Genomic DNA, 8,032 nt, shown 5'->3' on the forward strand with positions numbered 1-8,032 from the left:
TGTACAGTCTGGTGATATACCAGGGACTGGGGATGCAGTTAGGTTTGTATGCAGTCAGGTGATATACCAGGGACTGGGGATGCAGTTAGGTTTGTACAGTGTAATGATATACCAGGGACTGGGGATGCAGTTAGGTTTGTATGCAGTCTGGTGATATACCAGGGCCTGAGGATGCAGTTAGGTTTGTATGTAGTCTGGTGATATACCAGGGCCTGGGGATGCAGTTAGGTTTGTATGCAGTCTGGTGATATACCAGGGACTGGGGATGCAGTTAGGTTTTCATAATCTCACCGTCACCAAGTTTATTTTTAATTATGTAATGTTGTGAAAATTGACCTCAAGTTATTGAGAGATCTAGTCTGGATTAAACCTCATATGAAGACAATTTTATTTAATGCATGTTTCATTCAGGTCTCTCTGTTTAACTAAATAATCTGTTTGTCTTTGGCAGGAGAGAGACCAGACTCTGACAGCGGGAAGAGTTCCTTAGAGGAAACAGACCCGGAGACGCCTAACCAACACCACTGCTCCCACTGTGGAAAGAGTTTTACTCAGTTACGGAGCCTGAAAACACATAAGAGAATACACACTGGAGAGAAGCCTTACCACTGCTCCTTGTGCGGAAAGAGTTTGACGTCAGTTGTTGTACAACGTCATGGGTACACTCTGGGCATCACCTTTTACCTCAAATAAACAGTGGATTTCTGCTGTTGTTGGCCTTTAACCATCTGTCTGACTTTGTCAGGAAAAAAAAGAAATCTTATAGCTGTGGTCAATGTGGGAAGAGTTTTGGTGCATCTGGATGTCTGACGAAACACCAGAGAACACACACAGGAGAGAAATCTTATAACTGTAGTCAATGTGGGAAGAGATTTACTAGATCTAGCCATCTAACTATACACCAGAAAACTCACACAGGAGAGAAAGCTCATAGCTGTGATCAGTGTGACAAGAGATATTCTGATAAAAGATCTCTGATTAAACATCAGAAAAGACATGAAGGAGTTGTTTCATGATATCAATTAAATAATGTCACAATGTAGAATGTTTTAACATTTAGTAGCAGTATTTTAATGAATGTCAGAATGTAGAACCCTAAACGTTTGCCCCCTGTTCAATTGATTTTAGCCTCAGGAAAAATCCAGGCTCTGAATTGAAAGAGTACTATTTAGGAGATTTAACAAAAATTGACTAAGAAAAAAAGATTTGTGTTACACTTACCACGTTGGTGACCCACTTGAATCAAAATGTAACACTTAAATGTAGCTGTCTGTCTTCTTCAGGTTGTCCTCTAACCAGTGAGGTAAAAGGTATCCCCCATTTCCATGTGTTTTTTTAGTTGTGTTAGTTTCAACAGCACGTACAACCTGATTTCCCCCCTAATCGATATCAGGGATTTATTGCTACTTGTCAAAACAACAGCGTTTTTGGTGCTTGTGCAATTTATACGGTGCTTTTTTTTAAAAATACAAGTAATATGATTATTGTGGCAGATGTTTGTTTACATTGCACATTTTTTGTTTAGGTTTTCAATATATCACAAACTTTCTGCATATTGGTTATTGATTTAGACATGTTAAAACTGTGTTTTGAAGTTGGGCTATCCCACCTAGCAAAATGTCATTGAAAATCTGTTGAAAGTAGACTATGCAACCAAATATTTCATGTAACATTTAGTAATCATAATTATTTATGCAACCAACTGACAATTTTTGGGTACAATTATATTGACATTGTTGCCCTGCTTTTAGAATATCAGGGTTCATTCTCAGATGTGCCAACCCAAATGTACTATTCTCTGGTGTGTTTTCAGGGTTTGTAGCAGAATAAAACTCTTCCCACATTGATCACAGATGTAAGGTTTCTCTTCCGTGTGAATTCTTTGATATATTCTAAGGTTTGATAAAGAGTTGAATCTTTTCCCACAGTCAGAGCAGCAGTTAGATTTCTTCCCTGTGGGTCTCTGCTGGTGTTTCTTGAGGTGTTCTGATGTGGAGAGACTCCTCTCTGCCTCGTCAGCATCATAATGTTGTTGAGGCTCCCCAGAGGATCCACGATAGTCCCGTCTCTCTCCTGTGTGAACATTAAAGTCAGACAGACGCTTTAAGGCCCACAACAGTAGAAATCCACTGTTTATTTGAGGTAAAAGATGATGCCCAGAGCATACCCATGAAGTTATACAACAATTGACATCTGTTAAATGATTTGACAAGACTGTCAAGATAGCAACAATAGTTATATTTAGTCTTGTTTTCACATGAGTAGTAACCAGAAATAAGTTAAACTTGTTGAAATCCTAAACAGTGTGCCAGACAACTATTGGTTTCCAATATAGGCCCCTTTCCGTATTTGCTAAAATTGCGGCATGAGGGCAATGCACACTCAAATTGATTGCAGAAACACCTCCCTGCTAATGAGGAAACCGCTAGTTATGGATGTAGTCTATCTGCCTGGAGCAAAAATGGTGAGCAAAGAATTTAGTTTTTCACAATGTATTCTGAATATTACAGCGCAAGATCAGGACTGCTACTGAAGGAAACTCACATTAAGTTCTGTGTCTATTCACTAATTCACCACTGTGGGGGAAAACTCAGGGGAGTTCTCATAGGCTGACAGCAAAAATAGCCTCCATTTACAGGTTGCTTATGAGTGCATTTCAAATTACTTTTGGATTCTAATTGTAAGGTTCGCTTGAATGTCCTGCTTAATATAATGTTTGTGTTATTGTCGCAAATCAACTGCTTTATACTTTTTTAAAAACACTTAAAATGCAATTTTGCGAACAGCCTGACAACGTGGGTTTGTCCACCAAGTGTTTGACAAATTGGACCATAACATAGACCTACTGTAGGTTCCATAACTTCACCTAACAACAACATAGACCTACTAAAGGACCCATTACTTCACCTAACAACAACATAGACCTACTGTAGGACCCATAACAACAATATAGACCTACTGTAGGACCCATAACTTCACCTAACAACAACATAGACCTACTGTGGGACCCATAACTTCACCTAACAACAACATAGACCTACTGTAAGACCCATAACTTCACCTAACAACAACATAGACCTACTGTGGGACCCATAACTTCACCTAACAACAACATAGACCTACTGTAAGACCCATAACTTCCCCTAACAACAACATAGACCTACTGTAGGACACATAACTTCACCTAACAACAACATAGACCTACTGTAGAACCCATAACTTCACCTAACAACAACATAGACCTACTGTAGGACCCATAACTATAACACAGACCTCCTGTAGGACACATAACTTCACCTAACAACAACATAGACCTAGGACTATAAATCATTTAATATTTCAGGTGAAACATGGAAACTAAACATGTCTTTTTTATGACATTTCATAACCTGATCACCAGATAATTTTGTGAATAATCCCACTAGGCTACTCTGTAATGTGTTGTCATTGTAAATGTCCTGAATAAAGGAAAATAGCTCTGTGTGTTGTACAATAGCCTATCCATCAAGGAACAGTTCTCTACACATTATGAGCTAAGTATCTCTGTGTGTTGTACAATCATGGAACAGGACCCATAACTTCACCTAACAACAAATATACCCAAGTCATGATGTTTGTTGCATGTCGTGATGTTTGTCATTTGACTGGCATTCAGAAAATGATTTCCTGGATCAGCTGATGGTAGTTGAACATGTGACTGTAACTAAACAGCTACAGTATTAAGAATTATGTATAATTATTATTATTATGTCTAATTATTGAAGAACCACGTAAATGACAGTATCCATTTGGGTGTTGTCAATAAAGTTAAGGTGACTCTCAGTTAAAAACCATTGGATTTAGCTAACTCTGAAATTATTTGGGATTTCTGTGCCCATGAAAACTGTTTTCCCAGTGTAACATAAGGAGACACTAAATGTTACGTAGTTAGAGTGCATTTCAGAATACAAAAACTGTCCGACAGCAAGATCCAGTATTTAAGTTGAAGTTCATCATATGACGAGCATAACGGTATGACTATAACTACTGTTCCCTGAAGGAGGGAAACTAGGTACAACAAACTATTAAATCCACACGTTATGACTATAACTACTGTTCCCTGAAGGAGGGAAACTAGGTACAACATACTATTAAATCCACATGTTATGACTATAACTACTGTTCCCTGAAGGAGGGAAACTAGGTACAACATACTATTAAATCCATGCCTCGCTAGAAGCCCCGCCTTCCACAGGTGATGAGCGTGAGGCTCGGATTTATACCTTCAATTTAATACCGCTCTTCACCGACCCAGGAAGGGGCGGGGCCAAACAGGTGTTGTACCTCGGTAGAAATGTCCTTCGCCTAATCCACATATGTCCATCGCTTCCCCTATAGCAATCCTGTGATCTCCTCCCGTCCACCCAGCACATTCCACAGCCACTCTGTCTTTCTACAGATCTCACTCCTTTATATACTCTGCGTCTGATTTATCACGTCTTTAATATCTCATTGTTCAAAGTTTAGCCCGAATCCAACAATAGTCATAAAGTTACACTCCCTTTCAGTCGGTCAACTTCAGTACAACACACTATGGGAAAATACAATCATTCTCCATGCCGACCCAGAAGGATACTAAATGAAACGGCCCCTGGCAGACCACCCAGACCTGACCCCGCAAGATGCGTCAGTTTTGTCCATTTATTCATTGTCTTTTGTTTGAAAAACTCCTGTCAATGTTGAGTAAGGACACACACCTAATTACGCATATAGAAGAAGTAGGACTAGTCTACCTGGCCTGAGCGCAAATGTAGGCCTATAAATGTGCCCATTTGGGGATGTCTGATAGTATTTCTGATTGTCTTAAAGCACCACCCTAATGAGTTGTGGAGCTTCTCAAAGCAAATTTCTCTTCACCTCAAACAGCAAATAAACAAAAGTTTTATTAAAATCAATTGCGAATGACAATAGTTCCTTAAAGTATTTGAAAAATATTTCCAGCTCTCGCCCTTTCAATAACCACTCGGCACGAAAGGGAAAAATTAAATGCGCTGATCCAGTGGAAATGTCAAAACCTGATTACCACGTTTGTTACTAGGGTATGTGATTTATAGGCTATTTATTTGCAATGTTTTTATTTGCTGGCTTTATGTGTGCTATTTTTACATAGTTGGCAATGGCAATAATAGAATGTAGATTAATCACAAACAATGATTTTGAGATACTATTATAAATTCAATGAAACTGTTCCACAAAAATGTGCATATGAAAATCATAACTGGCACGCAGATCAGTAGAAATTGTAAGGTAAATTGGCACTCTAAATGGAAAAAGTTTGCCGACCGCTGAAGTAGTCAATTACTGAAAACTTCAGGAGCATAACAGCAGTCGGGAAGAGTTTTTCTTCTTCAGGTTATATTGATGACTGGCTCCCTCTAGTCATTTGTGCATCTGTAATTATTTTTAAAAACAGCGTGCTTAAAGCATCAGACATATAGTTGATTTTATTAAAACACATTGGGCGATTGGTAGACAGAACAGACGACTCTTGGTTGACCAAGATGTATTTTAGTTGGGGACAGCACTAGAACATGATTTTGGGGCTCCCGAGTGGCACAGCAGACACTGCATCTCAGTGCTTGAGGCGTCACTACAGACACCCTGGTTCAAATCCAGGCTGTATCACAACCGGCCGTGATTGGGAGTCCCATAGGGCGTCGCACAATTGGCCCAGCGTCGTCCGGGGTAGGCAGTCATTGTAAATAAGAATTTGTTCTTAACTGACTTGCCTAGTTAAATAAAGGTTACATTTAAATAAATAAATAAATAGTGTTTCATGACAAACCATTTTTTACAAATCCGTCAAGGCACCAACTTTGAGAAGGTTTTAAAACAAAGGTTTCAAACCAATTCATGAATGTAATTGAATCTAGGTATGTTTAGCCTTTAACGTAATGGCTTGATAATAAATTGGCTGAATATTATACAATGACTTATCAACAGCTCTAATAATTTGACCCCCACAGGAAATCTTCACTGGCCATTATAGAATATACTATATAGCCTAGAAACCTGGTTAAACTATCAATATGACATCATGGATGAATTCTACAATATACTATATAGCCTATAAACCTGGTTAAACTATCATTATGACCTCATGGATGAATTCTAGAATATACTATATAGCCTAGAAACCTGGTTAAACTATCATTATGACATCATGCATGGCCAGTCCTTGTATTCATAGTGTAGTGAATTCAGGGGGTAGCCTTGAGCTGAACTCAAACCTGGGTCCAGCGACTGTCAAGCCAACACCTTATAACTGTTACGCCAAGATGTCTCAACTTCTTGACGAGTTCCCTATGAATTTGAGAGTGGTTACATTTCTCCAGCCCCCATCCCTCAGCTGTTTACCAAACCAAGTCTCTGGGCAGCCATTTTGTTGCTGTTTAAATCCTAGGTTGTCCCTTTAAAAAAGCCACACAACAATCAATCAACCAATAACAACGCTGTAATTCCACCACTGTTTTGGTAATAAGATGATGATGGGGCTGGAGAAATGTAACTAGTCTCAAATTCATAGACAAGGACTGACCATCCATGATATCAACATTATAGTTTTAACCATGTTGAGGCTATACCGTGTTGATTTACATTGTTTCTAAACATTGGAGTAAAAAAAGCTTATTTGGGGTTCTGATGGGGTACAACAGTTGAACTAAGCTCATGAGGCATGTGTTATATTCTTCAAGAATCAATGGTTAGAAATAAATAAATAATTTAAAAGTCCAAATATGGATGTAGCAATTGAATATTTCCCCTTTAACACCACACATCAGATCAACAACTGCAGAGTTGTGCCTCTGTTTATAAGACAGTACTTACTAGTGTTAATCAGGGAACGGTTTCTCAAAACCATCTTATGGCTAAATTCATCGTTAGAACCATTGGATGCCTTAACATGCGTTTGGGAAACCGGGCCCAGATATCCAGTTTCCTCCTCTTCTTCCTCCTCCTTTTTCGATGTAACTGTCATCTCCCCCTCCTCCTCTTTCACTCCAAAAACTGCATCCTCCTCTTCTTTTACTGTAACATCCTCCTCCTCTTTCACTCTGAACGCGTCTTCCTCTTCTTTCACTGAAACATCTTTCTCTTCTTCTTTCACGGTAACAGCCTCACCCTCTACTTGTTTTTGTATTGCAACAGCTTCCTCTTCCTCCCCCTCTTTGACGAGAGCTTCTTTCTCCGTCCAGCAGACCTCTTCTTTAGCAGGAGGTGAGTAGCTTAGTGAACTCATGGTCAGAGATGTTAGCTAGCTAGGCTAATGCTAACTTAACCAGCCCACTAGCTGACTAATAACAACAACACCGTAAATATGAAATTAAATCGGATAACTAACTAGACGACAGAAAAGGATTTAAAAGTGGCTAATATACACGAAAGCGTCTAAAGAGCTTTATTGGTTGGGCTATTTTGTCTAGCAAGCTACCGAGGTGGCTGACTAACTGTTGCTGCTGTTGAAAGAAGCGTTCCGTCCACTAGATTATACGTCGCACTAGCAGCATTCATCTGCTGACTGGAGTGGGTAACGCAGTTGAATAAAATGTATATTTAAATTTTCAGACAAAAAATTATTGAGTAGGAAGCATGAGTTTTTACTCAGCAGTGTGACAACACAGTGTGGTTAAAGACAACTGAATTGTAGTCACGATCTGGTTCCCTATAAGGACAAACAGTTATGTTTTAATGTTATTACATATTTATTATATAATATACCCTACTGGTCAAAAGTTTTAGAACACCTACTCATTCAAGGGTTTTTCTTTATTTTTACTATTTTCTACATTGTAGAATAATAGTGAAGACATCAAAACTATGAAATAACACATATGGAATCATGTAATAACCAAAAAAGTGTTAAACAAATCAAAATATAATTTATATTTGAGATTCTTCAAATAGCCACGCTTTGAAGTATTGACAGCTTTGCACGCTCTTGGCATTCTCTTAACCAGCTTCACCTGGAATGCTTTTCCAACAGTCTTGATGG

Source organism: Salvelinus namaycush, chromosome 39 (genome assembly GCF_016432855.1).
Source record: "Salvelinus namaycush isolate Seneca chromosome 39, SaNama_1.0, whole genome shotgun sequence".
Taxonomy (NCBI): domain Eukaryota; kingdom Metazoa; phylum Chordata; class Actinopteri; order Salmoniformes; family Salmonidae; genus Salvelinus; species Salvelinus namaycush.